Here is a 19,093-nt window from a genome sequence, read left to right on the forward strand (position 1 = left end):
GGGGGGAATTGTGCTTTTTGTTTCGTGCTGGTTTTTTTTTTTCGTTATTGGGTCTTTGTGTGTTAGGTTTTCTGTTTTTGTTACTTTTTGTTGTTGTTGGGTGTTGTTGTTTGAAAAGAGAGAGTAAGAGAGACGGCGGGGGGGGGGGAGATGAAGTTGCGTGGCTAGGAGGTTGGGAAGATCTGGGAGGCATTTAGAGAAGGGAAAGAATATGATCAAAATACATTATGTAAAAACTCTCTAAATAAAAGTCAATTTAAAAAAAGAACCAAATGATTAAAGACTAGTAAAATGGCTCAGTGAGTAAAGGAGTTTGCCATCGAGATCCTGACAAACCTGAGTTGGAGCCCTGGACCCGTGGGAACGTCTGGGTAGCACTAATTTTGGGCTTACTGGGTTATAAAAGGGAAAGAAGAAGACATAAAGGTGGGAGGGGAAAATGGAGGGGCTGGTGTGGGGAGTGGATAAGATTCAAGCGCATCGGGTACTTATATGAAATTCTTGAAGAGTAAATGAAAATTTGCTGAAGTGGAAGGTGAGAGCACACGAGAAAGTTGTCCTCTGACCTCCACACGCACACTGTGGCATGGGTGCACCCACCCCTCCCCGACACACACCGTACATACACACAGACATACGCAATAATAAATTTAAAAATGAAGTTCGCTATTTCTTAGCACATTGGCAGCCCGAGCAGTTATCATCACACCAACCACACGGGAAATATCAACACTCATTGAGAAGGATGATGGCAAAGGCGACCAATCGTGGGAAATCCCCACCAGAATGTTCTCAGCCCTTGGGCTTCTCCGCATCCACGCTTCGTCCCTCGGGATGCTCAGTGCTTGTGTGAAATGCCAGCCTCAGGTAAACAGCGACTCTGCATCTTGAGTGTTCGTAGCCACAAGAAGCTTATCAAGCACTGAGATCAGCCACTTTCCCATGAGAAATCTAGACATTTCATCGTTGCATAAACGGCTCTTTCTTCCCTGTTTGCTTCCAACAAGTAGAGAACTCTTCATAAGGCTTTAAAAATAAACAGCTGACCTCCGCGCGCCCTGCGCTGGAGGTCATTCTCACCGCTTCTCCAGTCTGAAATCATCTGGCCTAGAAAAAGCCACCCTCGTTCCTCTGTTAAAAATGGAAAGGTCTTGGCTAAAGCAAGAGCAGCATGAATTATTCCCAGTCAGTGGAAAAACAGAAAGGGGCACAAGCAGCAAGGAGCCTTGTTTTAAGACATCAAAGCCTTCTCTCTACATTGTTATGTGATCTTACTTTGTTCCAAAAAGGAAAGATTTCCCGTCTTCATACTTTACAAATAGGCTCTTCTTTAAGCCTAGATCTAAGCTCCATTCTTGGCCTTCCTTGAAATTTTAAGAATTTGGCCAAATTTTTTTTAACTTGTGTTGCTTATTGCCATCACGTGATGGCACAGAAATAGGCTAAGGCGGTGGGGGGGGCATGGGAGGGGGTGGGGGCAATGGTTGTCCTGTTTTCCAGATGCAGAAAACAATGAACAGGAAGAAGCTGATGCTCACAGTGTCTAAACTCCATGCCATGTATCATCTTCCTCATTCGCTCATGTACCCAACAGGCTTTTGTAAAGCGTGTGCTATAGGCCAGGGAATGTGTGAAATACTGGCCTTCAAGAAGCTGGTACCTGGCCAAGTGGTGGTGGCACACGCCTTTGATCCCGGCAGTCGTGAGGCAGAGGAGTTCAAGGCCATCCTGGTCTACCCAGGGAGTTCTAGGACAGTCAAGGCTGTTACACAGTGAAGCCTCGTCTCAAAAAAAAAAAAAAAAAAAAAAAAAANAAAAAAAAAAAAAAAAAAAAAAAAAAAAAAAAAAAAAAAAAAAAAAAAAAAAAAAAAAAACAAGACAAAATAAAGAAGCAGAAGTTGGTACCTGGGGCTGGGGAGATGGTTCAGAGGGTAAAGTGTTTTGTCATGCGAGCGTGAGGACCCAGGTTCTGATCTCCAGCATCCATGAAAAGCTGAGTGCTGTGTAGAGGCAAAGATATGAGGGTCCTGGGGTTGGCTGGCCAACCAGTCCAGCTAAATTGGTGCACTCTAGGCTCAGTGATAGATTCTCTCCAAATCATAAGATACGAGCGAATGACATTGGCATCTGATACTGACAGGCTTCTAGCCCCCCCCAACACATTTATGTGTCAAGACACATAAACACACGCATATAAACACACACACGGGTGGGGGGAGTGAAGGAGACTGGGAGGGAGGGAGAGTTTCACAGTGACACACTCTGTGGTTATTTCTTCCATTGAGTTTTTAACAAAAATACTACAGAGGCTGAGGGGAGGAACACTCAAAGTGGTTTTTGCAATTCTCAGTAATAATTTGATACTGAAGGAACTGATTGGCCAAAAAAAATTCCCTAAAGCCACAGCTCTGTTAAGTGCTATCTATATGACCCTACAGCCTGCATTCTTCCACAATCCCATGATGCTTTTCAGGGAAAGACCTATGCCCAATCTGGCTGAACACTTTGAATTCTCATTTTTATTAAATAACTGTTTTTCTTTATGAAAATAATTTTCATAGTTTCCCACTGCACTTGCTTGGTAGGTAAGTTCCCTATGTTAATTATCCTATGAATACACCTAAGCCTCTTTTCTGCTCATTTCTACAAATATTCTCATGTGCATAATTCCATAGTAACACTAAGAATGTGTTCCACGAAAAGCAAAAGATTCTCATTCAGGCATAAAAACCCATGTTGAAGGAGTGGAAAGTTAGTCCAACCGTTCATAGCACTTAACTGCTCTCCCTGAGGACCCAAGCTTGCTCCCCAACACGTGAGATGTGGCATCTCACGAACCCCTGTCATCCAGATCCAGGGGACTCTACACTCTCTCCTAACCTCTGCAGAATCCTGCACACAAGTGATGCACACAAGCTCATGCAGACGAATGTGCTCACACATAATAACACAGACAACTAAAAATAAATTGTAAAGCATATGATGAAACACAAGTTTACAACAGATGGAGTTTACCGAGAATATACAAGCCAAAGCTCAATATATTTGCTCACTTTCTGAAGCACAGAGAATATCTTGTTTAAGGTTTTAACATGTGTAACATGAGCGGTCTGTTTGTTTGTTGGTTTTTGTCCTGCCTGGTACCCCACAACTGTTTAGCCCCAAAGAAAATCACGCATAGGTCTCCATAAATTATAAGTTGATTGGCCCATTAGCTCTAGCCTCTCATTGGCTAACTCTCACATCTTGATTAACCCATTTTTCTGATCTATGTTAGCCATGTGGCTCAGTACCTTTTTTCAGTGGGGCAGATCACATCCTGCTGCTTCAGTGATCTGGGCAGGAGAGTGGGCGGAATCAGCTTCCTCCCTCCCAGAATTCTCCTGTTCTCATTACATCATTTCTACTTCCTGTCTGGTTTTCCTGCCTATACTTCCTGCCTGGCCAATCAGCGTTTATTTCAAACATGATTGACAGAATACAGACAATACTCCCGCACCAGACATGCATGCATGTGGCTGCTGGAAACTGGTTTGGGAAGGTGTTGGTGACTGTGAAGAGGAGACATGGTAGACAGTGTGCAGTGACTATAAAGCCTGAGGAGTTTTGGGGCATCCTAAGATAAGAAGTGTCTGTATTTGAATTGTTTTGATAGGGGCCAGTTGCAAAGATAGCCAGTATTCCCCTTCTAAGGACCAAAAACCTATATGGAACGTTTACCCAGTCATTGGTAAATAATCCAGTGTTGACTTTTCAGTTAGAAATAACTGACCAAATTGACTCCAGCCTTCCTTCTGTGGCATTGATTTGTATTGCATTGAAGTTTTCTCTCATTGTTTGTCCTTCTTTTTACTTTATTTTTTTTCCATCTGATACAATAGATGGCCGAGGACACAGAACCTTGGTGACTTTATATGTTCTGATCTCATGAACTCCCTCTGTTTGTCCTCCTTGAAGACTGAGGCTTCCTTTTGACCTAGGCACCTTGGAATGATGTCTAATATGCAGACAAGCTTGTAGCCCACAACTGTATGGTGTGATAATTTTTCACAGAATAGACATACACGTGCAGTCAGCTTCTACACTAACACTAGCACCCGGGAGCTCCCGTCATGCCCTCAGAAAGTCATGTCTCTCCTGCCTTCATGGCTACCCCATTATTACCTTCTGATATCCAATGCCCAGTGTTCACATCTGAATTTATATTGATGGACTATGGTGATTTGGGGTATCTTCACTTCATGTCTCTCAGATAAGATAGAGCCTGAGTCGTGCTGAGACCATTCTCGGTGCCATATTGTGTTTTATTCTTTGCCGCACATGGTTCCTCTGCTTTGTGGTTGATTGACATTACGGCTATTTTCCCTGTGACTGTGATGAGAAGTGAGGCCATGGAGATTCTACTCATGGTGTCTGATGAATATACACATGGGCTTTGGTTGCCTGCAGACCAAAGAACAAGATTTCTGCCTTCGGCAAAAACTACCAAACCATTCACCCATGTCGTTTTGGCGGTTTGCATCCTCTCAATGGTGAGTGGAAGTTCCAAGTGCCCACCTACACTGAGGGGCTAGGCTTCAGTTTTATTTTTTTTCTATTCTAGAGGCATATGATCTTAGTGCACTGACTTTTAAGATGGAGTTGAATGCTTGCTGTCCATTTTAATACCGTTTTTTGTGAAGCACCAACTGGAAGTTTATCCATTTTCCTATTGGATTATCTATTTTGTATTGATTTTCACAAATTCTTTATATATTCTTGATTCATGTTCTTTGTTCTCTCTCTCTCTATATATATATATATATAAATTTCATATATATACAAATGCAATTTTTTTGAGTCAAAGTTCTCACTATGTGGCTCTGGCTGTTCTGTAACTTGCTATTGTAGACCAGGTTGGCCTCAAACTCACAGAGATTTACCTACCTCTGCTTCCTGGGTGCTGAGATTAAAGGTGTGTGCCACCAACTCTTTGCTAGACATTTTTTAAAGTCTTTACACAGACTTTTGTTTATCTCTGTGATTCTTAATTTTGATGTACTGTTTTTTCCTTCATACACACTGGCATTGTTTTTTTTTTTTAACTTATTTTTGCAGTTACTTGTTTGAGGGGAAGGGAGACAACTTGTGGGAGTTGGTCCTGTCTCTCTACCACATGGGTCCTGAGGATTAAACTCAGGCTCTCAGGCTAACTGACAAGGGCCTCTAACTACTGGGCCATCTTGCTGACTGGGTATCTTTTAATTTCTTCAACAGTGCTTATCTACATCCAGCGTGTTTTGATCACATCCATACCACTTCCCTCTGTTCCAGTTCCTCCCTCATCTCTTCACTACCTTATATCCCAACAACATGAGGTCTTTGTGTGTTATCCACTGAATCTGTTTAGTCTTCCTAGGTGTGAAGGGGGAGAAGGCCAACTACTGGGACAAGGGGAGCCTCTAAGGCAGTGTTTTTCAACCTGTGGGTTGTGACCCCTTTGGGAGTCATATGGCCCTTGCACAGGGGGGTTACCTAAGGCCACTGGGAAACACAGATATTTCCATTATGATTCATAACAGTATCAAAATTACAGTTATGGAGTAGCAATGAAAATAATTTTATGGCTTGGGGTTCCACAAAAGGAGGAACTGTAGCAAAGGGTCATAACATCGAGAAGGCTGAGAACCACTGCTCTAGGGGGATATGTCCTTGAAGAAAGCCTCCAGTCCCAGCAGCCACCAATTGCTAACAGCTCCTCAGCTAGGGCTAGAAGTTTAGGAACACCTTCCCACCCCATGCTGGGATTTGGCCCAGCCAGATCTTGTGCAGGTCTTGAGAATGCTGCCAACAACCACTGTGAGTTTATGTGCAACTGCCCTGTTGCATCCTGAAATAAGGTCCCCTTATAGTTATCCACAGCTTCTGGCTCTTACAGTCTTCCTACCCTCCTCTTCCACAAAAATCCCTGGCCTTCAGAGAAGGAGGGGGTGTGATATAGACGTCCTCTTTAGAGATAAGCACTTAGCAGTTTTATTCTCTGCGTGTTGACTAGTTGTCCATGTCTGTGTTACCACTGTCTCCTTCTATAAGCAACTTCTCTGTGTGAGGGCTGAGAAATACACTAACCTATGGGTATAGCAATAAATCATTAGGAGTTGGTTCAAGTTACACGGTAAAACTATAATAATAAACCAGCATGGTGCTTGCATTTAGACAGGCACATTGACCAGTGAAAGAGATATAAGTGCAACTCCTACATCTACCTGTGTATGTGGGAGCTGTCTTGTGGATGAGACAAAAAACCAAAGTAAATAGCAGAGGAATTGCAAGAGAAGTCCCTTCTATGCTCACACTGCAAGTCTTAAAATGAGACGTGGGTGGGTTTTCTACTGTTTCAAGGCAATCAGTGTCAATGGGAACCATCCCTCACCTTATCCCTTCTGGCCAAGGCTGATCGTGCAGTGCCACGCACAGACATTCTGGCTGACCTTCCTCCGAAGCACTTGCCAAGTCTAGACCAGACGTAGTTAAGGAAGGAAAAGACTAAGGTAAAGGGAGGGAGCTAGACTCACGGCGAATGAGCCTGTCTTCCTGCCCTAGTCCCTAGCAAGCTGATGGCAAACAGCCAGGCACTATTTATTGCCCCTTTGACTTAACCATCTAACCGGGTGTGGTGAGAAATGGATTTCACAGGAAAGCATCTGGGATGGGAGAACCAGGGCGTATTGAAACCAAAGTTGAGATGTCTCCTTCCCATCAGATTTCAGTCTCTCTTAGAACAGCGATTTTCTTGGGTCCTTAAGAAGTGGCTAAATGAGCTGTTTGGTGACACAAGACACAGCAATTAGCACTTTTCTTGGTAGAAATTGATTAAAGCCATATGCAAGCATCTCAATAATCACGTGTGAATTTTCTTTCATTAAGAATGTTCTTAGATATGATTTTTCAAAATGGTTGCCAAGGAAGAGTTTCCGATAATGACTGACTGTCACCAGGGATCACTGCAACTGGGGATTTAATGAAAGTAGATGATGTTTTAGCCAGTATGAAGAACCAATTGAAGAACTAATTGAACATGTTACCTCCTGCAGCTGAATTAGACCCATTGATGCCAGCGTTATTATTTCTATCAAACAGCTGAGATTGTGAAATTCATCCCCATCGATCAGTCCCCATGGGATTCAGAAAGGGTCACTCAGAAGGGGTCTTCAAAGTGTTATCTTTGCTGCTAACCCCAAGAGTATGGGTGGCTGGTGGCTCTGTCCCACCCCAAAGAGGGTTCCATTTAGGGCCCAGGAGGATGACAAAGATTTTGTGCTGTAGATAAAGTTAGGAGGCACTTCTGCACGCTTGGGAACGAGAGAGCGCGTCATGTGGCTTTGCCCGCATTCTGCCCAGTCTTTTACTCTAGATAATAAGATGGAACATTTCATTATCTAAGGACACACAGAGGAGTAAAAGCTGCAGGACACAATGCTTGAAATGGGAAAGGAATGGGAAGCAGCTATTTCAGTCTCTGCTGGCGGGAAGTCAAGTACCTTGTGGAGATGGATATTAAAATGAAATATTTAAAAATAGCTCTGTGGAGTTTAGTCAAAATGAGCCAGGGGCAATAAAACATTAATACTTGTCTCTTCCTCACATTTATAATTGAGTATGGAATTCAGAAGTCTGTTAGAACAGAGGGAATGCACAATTTTTGGTCATTCAGGCCATTTAAATAAACACCAGTGAGTAGATGGGTATTGAACGGGTCCCTTAACCACTCCTGGCCTCTCGCTTACTCAGCAGCACAATATGAAGTATTTGGAGGAGATTTTGAAGAGATCTTCACCTCAGATGGTTTATATATAATCATATGATCTTTTAAGGGAAAGAACTTTCTGCTATTTACTTTGGTTTTCTGTCTCATCCACAAGACAGCTCCCACATATACACACACACACCCTAGGCCACAAAGGGGCTTTCTACCTACACATAGCATGCTCTCCCCCTATTTTCCATTTACTAAAACTTTTTTTTAAAAAAAAATACCAAAGGTATTAGGAGCAGAGAAACAGAAACTAGGCAAATAAACATTGGTCCTGTCAGGGCAGAAGTACAGCCGTGCATTCTCTGCCTCATCATTTAGAATAATTCAGGCTTTGAGTCTATAATTATTACATTTATTTTCTTTACAATGAAAACGTACACTAATCCCCTCCTCATGTGAGTGTGTGCTCACGTGCACAGGCAGCTGACTTATTCATGAGCATGAGGTACAGTTGTGCAAGTCAGTGGACAATCTTCCTGTCAAGTCTCACCTTTCCACCATCTTTGGCCAGGGTTTCTTCATCAGGCTAGCTGGACAGACAGCTCTTGGAGATTGTCGTGTCCCCAGCTCCTGTCTCTCCTGGGGTTACGGACCCTGGGTTCTGGGGATCCACACTCAGGTGCTCAGGTTTTCTAACTGCCTAGCTATCTCCCCATCACAGTAACTATTTCTACCCCAGGTCTGCGTTCGCTCCTCAGTGTCCTTCTGACAGTAGTACCTGAGAGAGAACAGATGTTTGTAATACATACATTCTAGGATTGGTGAGATGGCTCAGTGGGCAAAATCACTTGCCACCAAGCCTGATGACCCACATTCAATCCCCACAACCCACACGGTAGAAGGAGAGGACAGACTCCAAGTGGTCCTCTGCCCTCCACTCCTGTACTGTGGCACATGTGTGCCCACACACTCCTAAAGTAAATAATAAAGAAATGTACAAGAATGAAGATCTACTCTACATTAACCCTACTTAATTATCTTCCCATCTTCTTTTTTATTCCAGATAATCGATAACAGATTTCTAGACCGACCAGTCCAGCCCACAGGGTTGGTGTCCAAAGATTCAGAAGTAGCCATCTGACTGCTTCCCTGTGAGTACAGTTTGTTTCTTTGGGCTCTGCTTTCAGTAATTATACAACCTTTCTGCCTGACTTGCTAAATTCTTGCATGTTAAAGGTCCATCATGGAAAACCAGCCTGCCTGCTGCAACCCTGATGGTTTAATTAGCACCCTGTGGACCAGGCAGATGCTATCAAGGTTTTGAGGAATACTCCCTGCCCTTTGTACTGACTCTCTGTCTCTCTTCAGTAACCTAACTCTTTGCTCCCTGTGACTAATGGGGTCACCTTGAGGCAGCAAAGCGGATGACTCAACCCCACGGAGTCCATAAGCTCCCGGTTGTAAGAAGGCTAGTGATTTCAGGAGCAAGATGCAGCCTGCGCTTTCAACAAGTGACCAGTTAGTTTTCCGGTGCTGTGATAAAGCACCTCGGCCAAAAGCAGCTTGGGAACAAAAGCGTTTAGCTTGGCTCTTAGCTCCGGAGGGTCTGGAGTCAGTCACTCATGGAAGCAGGGCAGCAGCATGCAGCAGGAGCCGGAAGCTGAGCATCACATTCCAAGGGTAAACAGGAAGTAGAGAGTGAGCCGGAAGTGGAGTTGAGCTTTAGCCCACCCCCCAGCGATGTACTTCCTCCAGCAAGGCTCCACAACCTTAAAGTTCTATAACCTCCCCAAACGGCACCTCCAATCAGGGACCAAGTTTTAAATACGTGTGACTGTGTGTGTGTGGGAGGGGTGCATTTCCTATTTAAACCATCATAAGTCTCCCAGCTGAAGCACCCGAGAAGCACAAAGAGGGGCCCTTAAGGCAGGGTAGAGAAAGCAAAGGAAACGGGGTGGGGAGGTGGGTGTCTTAATTGAAAGGGGTTCTTTTTTTTTTTTTCAGGAATCTAACCCCATTCTCAGGCAATTATTGCTTCCGGATTATTTTATTCTTTCCCTATTCCTCTTGCTTCCTTTTTAGTTCCTCATGTCCTTGGTTCTCTTTTAGCAGAATCTCTCTTGAGGGGTGGTGGTGGTGGTGTGTGCGTATGTGTGTGTGTGTGTGTGTATGTGCATTTGGACAGTGTGACTATTGGCAGAAATGGCTATCAGTGTGTGTGTGTGTGTGTGTGTGTGTGTGCATTTGGACAGCAAGACTGTTGGCAGAAAGGGCTATCAGAAGTCTCCAAACCCCTTCTCTGCATACCCCCATCCTTTGCAGTGCCAGCTCTCTTCAAGTACGCACTCCCATACCTTTTTCCTTACCATCCTAGCGTAGCCAGGAAGTAGATGCCCGATGTTGTGGAGGTACCCCCAAATGTCACTGAGGCTTGATTCAGGAAGTTCACACAAATTTCTCTTTCTATAAGGTAGGAAATTTTGCAGGAAGGAGCTGCGCCAGGGCGCTGGAGTGAATGATGGCCGGTGGCCAGCGTAGGTGCCTCCCAGCTGTACTTCATTACCTTCCGTCACCTGACAGGCTTGACGCAAAAGACAGCTTTCCTGTGAGATGTGAAAGACGTGCTTTGAGTTGTAAGCACCCAGAAGCCTTTGCTCTTGTTTCAGAACAGCATGAATGAGAGACTTTATAGCTGCCTTGGGCCAATATGTTAAGAAACAGTTGAGGCTCCAGATGGAAGGACAAGTTTGGGGATTTGTTTTCTTCCATTTCCAGAATGAGTTCCCCTGGACACACTTAACAAAGTGTTTGGTCTCTCGCTTAGCTCAATTTTACTCCAATGTGTTATACGTTGTAGGTTTAAATGTAAAATATGATGTTTGCCTATGACTTTCTGGGAGTGGTCGTAGAATGAGGTTTGTGAGAAAAGGCCTGGAACTCACATCCATCCAGGAGTCTCCCCCACAGGATGCTGCTCCAGATCTTTGTCCTGAGACTCACAGGAAGTCCAGAATGACCCTGGGCACAGTCATGTTTGGCTAGGGATTGAAGAGCCGCATAAACACGGTTCTCAGGGGCTTCCCACCTGGCTGGTTAGGAGAGCAAGAAGAAACGCTAGCCTCACACATGGACCCTTGTAAGCTTGACTAAATGATGGTGCTTCCATGGCCATTGGAGGAACTCCCTTGAGAGCTCACATCCATGAGAGCCCACCACAGTTTCTAAGGGAAGAGAATACCAGAGTTTATGGGTAGAGCGGGCACAGCATCAGGGTAAAAGGCAGATGCTGCTGCCAGGAGCCCTGTCTACAGGTCCTTTCTGGCTCTGGTTCCCATTCACACAGAGAATATTCAGTGAAGAGGAAGGAATGGTTGAGCTATTTATACCTGAAACACAACTATCAGAAGTCCCACCTGGAGTTCCAGAACGGTAAGATCTGACTGCACAGACTCCTAGACTCTTCTTACTTCTGCCCCGACCAAGAGCCACAACCCTCCAGCAAAAGAACAAATGCATGACTTGGATGGGGGTGGGCAGCGGGTTGAGACAGTTTCCTTCCTACTATTCTCTATACCCAAAGTTCAACAATGCCAAATTAAATCTCGAGTCCATTGAGTTTTCTGAGAGGAAAGGGCAGAGTTGCATTCCGTGAAATGGATATTTTAGGCTAAAGTTATTACTTGGGGGGAGATCCCCCCCCCTTTTCCTGGTGCTAAACAAAAGTCCATCATTCATTCTAACACCAGCTTTAAGAGCTGGAGACAAATGGAGTCTGAATGTTCACGCCAGTGTGGTACGAATGAGCTGTGATCTCAGGATGTTGGCTGCTCTGCTGACAGGGGAAAGAGTGGTTTAATGTCTTTGGCTGAGAACACTTTCTGAAAGGGTGGAGAAGACCAACATTAATATCGAGTCCTGTTATTTAATAACTAAAAATGATGTATTGTAGATGGGGGCATCCGAAGACCGGAGGAAAGTGTGTTCCTCAAATCCAGAAGACGCAGAATGGGAGCAAATGCCAAGGCACTGGGCGTTAAGGAAGGAGCCATTCTAAGAGCGTTTTCTTTAAGGTCTTCAAAAACTGCCCCTCATGAGTATTTATAACCAGGATTTTTAACTTGATTTTATTATAAATGCAGGTGGTCCCTGCACTTAGGATTTCTTGATTTTACCAAGGGTGCAAAAGTTGTGTGTGCATCAATTAGAAACCGTGTTTCGAGTTTGGTGCTTGGATCTGTTTCCAGGCTAGCAATATGCATTCCGATGCTCTGGCAATGCTGGGTACCACAGCTCTGCTCCCGTCTGCCCATCGTGAGATCGAGCAACCAATGCCAGTAGTTTGTAAATTAAAGATGTAATTATAAGTTGAGGGTGGTGGCTACCATGAGGCGCGACTTCCTCCAGCATCCATCTTCCTGTCTGAGTCTTTCATCCTACAGACATACACTGAATAGGATCTCCTCCACCCCAAGTGCTATTTCAGGTCTGGGCTAGCAGTTCTGGTGTCCTTTCCTATGAAATGAACCCTTTTCAAAACTCAATGCAATGGAGAACTTGGTGGATCCAGTGATGTGCTCCGTGATGTAAATTGTGGTGTCTGATACTCTTTATGTAGTTTTCATTGGCCTCATCTTGACAAAAAGACACAATATTTTAAAATTATAGGCAAAAGTATATTGCAATGTACCATCTATGTCTGCCATTCTTCTGAAGTCACTTTTATGGTTTTTTGTTTTGTTTTTGTTTTTTTTGAGACAGGGTTTCTCTGTAGTTTTGGAGCCTGTCCTGGAACTTGCTCTGTAGACCGGGCTGGCCTTGAACTCACAGAGATCACCTGTCTCAGCCTCCTGAGTGCTGGGATTAAAGGCGTGTACCACCACCACTCGGCTTGAAGTCACTTTTTAAAGGGACATCTGATTGTCCCTACATGATCTGTTTCCATAATTCTGGATTTGAATGGCATTTAAGGGAAAGAAGAGGACCTTAACAGTTGTTTCTGATGAATTGAAATAAAAAGCAGAGAAAGGCTGCCATGGCATTTGAATCGAAAGTTCATAAAAATCAGAGGTGAGGCACCAGCAGGAGATGCTTATAAAGGCAGTAGGACCTCCTGTTGGGATAGGGCCCTGCCGCAACTCCAGGTCTAATTTCTTCCACTTAATATTATATCCTGTCTCTTAAATGAAGTCTCCAAAATAACCCACAAACCCCAGATCTCCCCAGAAACGGACACAGATGAACTCCCATGATTTAGATTCATGTCAAAAGCTAATTACGTGAGCAAAGAAAGACATGGCCAAAGTGTGAAGTGTGGTGGTTTGTTTTTTTAAGATTTTAGAATGCATTCGGCTTATTTTCTCAAGTGTCCCCCACTTAAGTGAAATAATAAATCAGTTTGCCAAAGCACAAATGAACACAAACAAGAGATTCATTTTTACTTCATTAATAAACATCAAGTATGAAGTTACCCTAACAGCCAGCGAGCCAAACCCTCTGACAGGAAATAGCTCCTGGGAAGACTTGGTAGGCGCATAGAGAGCCTTCCAGACTATCACGTGATCATTTCATCACTGAAGTCCTTGCTCCTGTCTCTCTTGCTTCATCCATTTGCAGGTCCTGTGTAGTGGAGAAGTACGATTGAAAACTCACACTATGGGGCTAGGTTGCCTGATTATTAATCCCGAGTCTGCTATTAACTCGCTCTGTGCCCTTTCGTAACCCCTCGCCTTCTCTGCGTTTCCATATCTCTGTGTGAGAAAAGAGGACAATGAAGATTGTTACCAGGACCTAACACAGGCATTGGCAAGCTTCATCTGTTAGCTAAACCGATTTTGTGGCCTACGTTAAGCTTGAATGGGATCCTACTGAGTTCATATGAACACATCATTCTGAGTCCAGTCTTGTAGTTTCTTACCGAGGTGGGACTGGCCTACGGTCAGACATCGTAGCTGCATAAGGAGTCACAAACCAGCCACTGGAAATCCATGGGACCCTGAAAATGTGCTTCCTTGCACAGTATGTTTTTGATGTTGTTTTTGTTTGTTTGCTTGTTTGGTTTGGTTTTGGGTCGCTGTTGTTTTGTTTTATTTGTTTACATTTCGAGCAGGAATGTTCTTGGGGCTGCATATGTTTCGTATTTCTCCAAAAGTCACCACGTCTGAAATATTTACTTCTCTAAAAGCATGTGGTTGGTTATGCGTGGTATTAAAGGAACGTTCCCATGATAAGCGAATACTCCTAGGATGAGGAGCGGGTTCCCGGCTCTCGGGAGGAAGGAGATGAGCTGAACCAGAATTGAACGATGAGGTTAGTGAACGATGAGGTTCTTACCCGACGCGCTAACTGCAGGGTTCTGATGAATCCACCTGCCCCAGTTCTATGCAAGTAGCTGCAGAAAGCAAATGGGAACTAGGTGGGTGGAGTAAGTGCTTGCATGGAAGCACAGAATCACATGCTTGATGCTGTTTAATGTTTTCCCCATCAATTCCATTCAGCAAGTAGTTCCAATGCGTCTATAATCACACAGAAAATACTCAAGACAGGAAGGGGCTATCAAAGCCCTAATGTTGAACAGCTTCAGATTCTGTCAAGGCAAAGAGAAACTAGGAAATACTTGAATAGCCAAGCTACATGGTGTTGAATACTAAGAGCGATGTTGGCAGCTGTGGTCTAGCCATTGAGTGAGGGGGATGAGCGCCGTGGCGCACGCCTAGAACACTAGCACTTGGGAGGCAGAGGCAGGGAGATGGCTACAAGTTCCTGGTCTATACAGTGAGTTCTGTGTCAGTAGCGCTGTGTAGTAGGAAGAGGAAGAGAGACGTTCTCTGTTCATGATAAGAGTTGAGCCAGATTCTAGGAGGATAAAATATGAGATGGCGGAGCGGGGAGCAGTGGGCGCTTCAGGACCCAGAGAGCAAAAGCAGGGCCTAATGAGAACAGATCGTTTGGCCTGGCCAAAGAGCTGGGTTCATCTGTGAGGGTGAACATCAGAAGTAGCCATGAAAAGGTTGCTGTCTACGGAGGATGGTGGCCCATGGGAGGGAGGTTATCCTTTCTCAGCAAGCCCCTTGGACACCTAAACCTCTCCATCACTAGCCCTCTCCGTGGTACGCACTCTCCAAACCATGAGTCCTAGGTGCCCAGCAGCAACCTGACCTTTAAGGTGTCACCAAATGGAGACAACAGTGACAACAGTGACTTTCAAGTGCCCCTAAGGCATGTTTTGATCGCTCCTCTTGCCACCAAAGGATAGCCAATTTGAAGTGAGACAGCCTCTCCTTGCTAGGGTCAGTGCAAACTCTTTTTTTTTTTTTCTTTTTTTGCTATGTAACATCTGTTTTTAAAATATGACTGAGACCTTGACTTAAATCCATTTAACTCAAAAAAAGCAGCAAGAGAACATCTTGTTTTCATGAATGTCAAGGGCCCGTGTGTCAACAAATAAAAGATCGGTTTGTAGTATTCCGAGCGGTAAAGCTGCTTGTGAGATATCCTGCCACAGGGGTTAATTTCTTACAAGCTGTTCTTTTGCTGAAATTGGGAAACAAAGCTTGAAAGCACGGTGGACCAGCTTTGTTTCAACAGCAAATCTCTTCTTGCCGATGGGTGAGAAACATCCTTTTAGCTGACAGATCATTGACTTGGGTGGAATAGGGGGCTGGCCTCTCTTTCCTGCCTCTTACCCCAGTTGATATTGTAAATGAACCCCTCTTGTCTGCATAGATTTTAGCAGACAGCGTCCTGTGGGTCATTGTTTTTGGATTCCTTAATAATGAATTATTATTATTAGGACCTACCTGGGTGGGAACGGAGGTGAAAACAGATCACCATCCAGAACAGTTGGCCTTCCTGACCACTTCTTTAGAGGAGAGGAATGGAAAGGATTTGTGCTTATCTGCGTGTAGAGGACCGTGCCTGGCATGTAACAGGTGTCAGCTTATATTTGATAAAAGACTGCGAACTCTAGTGTCTATGTTCCTTTATGAGAGCCATCCTGTACATGGACGGATACCACCCGTGTCTGAGAAGCAGCTAGCATCCATAATCCATTCTAACACCGAAGACACCTTTAGGCCCTTCCCGCAGCTCACACTCACAGAAGCATGTGGTTCTGTGTCTATCATTGCTAATCTCCGCCAGCAGCTGTAAGCTTGGGGTGGGGGCAGGCGGGGTAGCTACATTCACACCTCATATCCACAGTCTAGCCTGGTGTGTTTAGCTGCAGCAAAACAACCTGGGGAGGGAAGGCTTTACTTGGCGTAGGCATCCCACGGCATGGTCCATCAATAAGGAAAGTCTGGGGAGGAACTCAAGGCAGGGTCCTGGAGGCAGGAAGTAAAGCAGAAACGATGGAGAATGCCCGCTAACTTGCTCTCAGGCTCACTTTCAGCTACCTCCAAGGACCACCTGCCCAGGGCTGGCGCTGCCCACAGTGGGCTGGGCCCTCTCACATCAACAGTTAGTTGATATAATGCCCCAGAGACTTGACTAAGGCTAAGCTCATGGAGGCCTTTTCTAAAGTGTGCTTCTCTCTTCCCAGATGGCTCTAGCTTGTGTCAAGTTGACAATAAATAATAAAATAAACTTAGCCAGCATGCCCCACAAAGTATCTGGTATACACGGCTGGCACTTCATAAATATTTATTGGCTGTTTTTTTTGTTGACACTTTCACCATAGTGATAATTATATACCCACAACCACTCTTGATTGTAGCTTGGTTCAAACACAACGAGGAAGACAATGGAGCTTACAATGTGAGCTTGTAAGGACTTTTTGCATGGTGACACATCCATACTCATTTAACCAGACATTCCTTCCGTTACAAATGCCTGCTGAAAATCATGGTGGGGTGGGCTAGTCAAGCCTGTCTGTATTTTGTCAATGTAAACTTTTCAAGTTCTATCCACCATCCAGGCTATAATTAATGTTATAAGATAGCAGCAGTTTCAGACTGCTAAAAAACATTATTTATTATATTTTTGAGTGTTTGCCTGCATAGATGTATATATGTGCACCGTGTGTGTTCCATGCATGAGGGAGCAGAAGAGGTCCCTAGATCCCATGAAACTAATGTCACAAGCTGTGTTAGCCACCATGTGAGCTGTGGAAATGAACAAGGGTCCTCTACAAGGGCAACCAGTGCTCCTAACTGCTGAGCCATCTCTTCAGCCTCAGTTTCAGAGTTTGTTTGGTTTTTTTTTTTTTTTTTTTTTTTTGGTTTTTCAAGACAGGGTTTCTCTGTAGCTTTGGAGCCTGTCCTGGAGCTCCCTTTGTAGACCAGGCTGGCCTCGAACTCACAGAGATCCTCCTGCCTCTGCCTCCCAAGTGCTGGGATTAAAGGCGTGCGCCACCATCGCCCGGCCAGTTTCAGAGTTTTTAAATCTCTCAGACAATTAACTCATTCCACTGGAATTGATCTATGAAGCTTTATCTTTATTATCAAGAAACCCAGCTGGGCAGTGGTGGAGCACGTCTTTAATCCCAGCATTCAGGAGGCAGAGGCAGGTGGGTCTATGTGAGTTTGAGGCCAGCCTGATCTACAAAGAAAGTTCCAGGACAGGCTCCAAAGTTACAAAGAAACTCTGTCTCGGAAAAAGAAAGAAGAAAGGAAGGAAGGAAGGAAGGAAGGAAGGAAGGAAGGAAGGAAGGAAGGAAGGAAGGAAGGAAGGAAGGAAGGGGGAGAGAGAGAGAGAGAGAGAGAGAGAGAGAGAGAGAGAGAGAGAGAGAGAAAGAAAGAAAGAAAGAAAGAAAGAAAGAAAGAAAGAAAGAAAGAAAGAAAGAAAGAGAAGTCCTGGCCTGCAACCCTACCTGTTAAAGGCAGTCAGTAAGGTATTTTGGCAGCTGATGGGCACATGACTTAATGTCCGCGACCACTTGTTCAGTGGTCACACTTCCCGCCATTTCATTTTTGCTGCTTATGTAGACGAGGTTGACATTGGAGTGATTTGTGAGTTCTGGCATGTCCCAAGAGAAACGCTGGTTTGTTTACAAGAGGTGAAATTCCACAATACTTTTAATATTATTATTTGTGTATTTGAAAACATTCCCAAGGAAACAAATGTGGATGCAGGAAAAATATTGAGGAGAGAAAAGAAAAATAATACTCCAAATTCTGACCAATTCTATTTTAATAGGTTGAGCTGACTGCCAGTTGGCCACAGGGCTGACTACTTGTAATCTATACTTTTGGTAGGCCACATGTAGTTCTTGGAACTGTTTATATTAAGCTGCTGAAATTTAATTATTCTAAAATTGGCAGGACTCTCTTTGATTATTTAATACAGAATTGCTTAGTCATCTCTCTACATAGTGTGGACAGCTTTTGTTTAAGTGTGAATAATTGAAAAATGCAAATGAGGTCCAAAAAAGGTTTTAGGTCAGGTAGAAAAACAAGAAATGATATTTAAAAAAAATTTTTAAGATCCTTTAGCAAGTGGTGGCCACATGTTTTAATCTGACAAGCAAGGTACCTGTCAAATTAAAGTCCTAAATTACAAGTCCCCTTTTCCTCTTTTTTTTTTTGTGGATTTTGTCAGAAGCCAAACCTGCTGCTGTGGTTTCGCAGGTTCTGTAAAGCATGGGCTTTCTTTTCTAGCAAGAGGACAGAAAAATCAAGAATCAGTCATGCGCAAAGAGCTTTCTCATGCTCGGAGACAAATCTGGACGGTATTGTTGGGTGTCGCAGACTCCCCTTCCCTTTTCGGTTGAATGTGGATCTTGCCATCCTGAAAATGACTTACCTCTCAAATGCAAAGCAGTTTCACAGCCCAAGAGGAAACCAGTAGGCACAATGGCACTCTTCCCTTTATTTTCAAGTCTAAGTGGTACCAAGGTCTCCATTTGCTTCCTGGGAATGCCCGTCGCAACCTCACGCTCTTTCGGTGAAGATAGCAGTTCTGGGACCCCTGATAAGTTCTCCGTGGCCACCGGGTAGTGAAGCCCGGCCTGGGAGTGGAAACCTCATAAGCAAACATTCAGAACCGTGCCTTCTGTTTCTAATTACTGAGCATGGTTAGAGAGTGAAATCGGGCTACACTTTTTTTTTTTCAGACTGATGGAAGCATTTAAATGAGCTCTCAATGTCAGTGTTTTCTAATTGTGATGGAGGAGTGGCATTTCCAAAGGCCATGGAAATCCGAAGCTTTGCAGTTCAAGCCTGACTCTCTTCATTCCTTACGGATGTCTTTTTTTCTCCTTTGTATCCTCTTCCCTCCGACACAGATGTCTATCTACACCCTCCTTCCCGAAATTAGAATGTTCTTCCGTCTAGCACAAAGTTCTTCCTCTACAGAGGAAAAACAGCCAACTGTAATCAAACTATAAAACAGAGCTCCATTCGGCCACCAACACCAACCCCA

The 19,093-nt window shown here is 44.2% G+C and overlaps 1 protein-coding gene across 4 annotated transcripts in view; it reads left to right on the top strand.

Moving 5' to 3' along the window:
- Cald1 (caldesmon 1) overlaps positions 1–19,093 on the top strand; it is a 191,377-nt gene that overhangs the window by 62,139 nt on the left and 110,145 nt on the right. For all 4 annotated transcript variants that reach the window (XM_050148018.1, XM_050148021.1, XM_050148019.1 and 1 more), the window contains exon 2: positions 8,799–8,886. The gene's annotated coding sequence lies outside the window, so the exon portion shown is untranslated. The remainder of the gene's footprint in view (positions 1–8,798; positions 8,887–19,093) is intronic.

The sequence above is a fragment of the Alexandromys fortis genome, unplaced genomic scaffold (assembly GCF_014885135.2).
Source record: "Alexandromys fortis isolate MF-2015 unplaced genomic scaffold, M_Fortis_MF-2015_v1.1 scaffold_57, whole genome shotgun sequence".
NCBI classification, from domain to species: domain Eukaryota; kingdom Metazoa; phylum Chordata; class Mammalia; order Rodentia; family Cricetidae; genus Alexandromys; species Alexandromys fortis.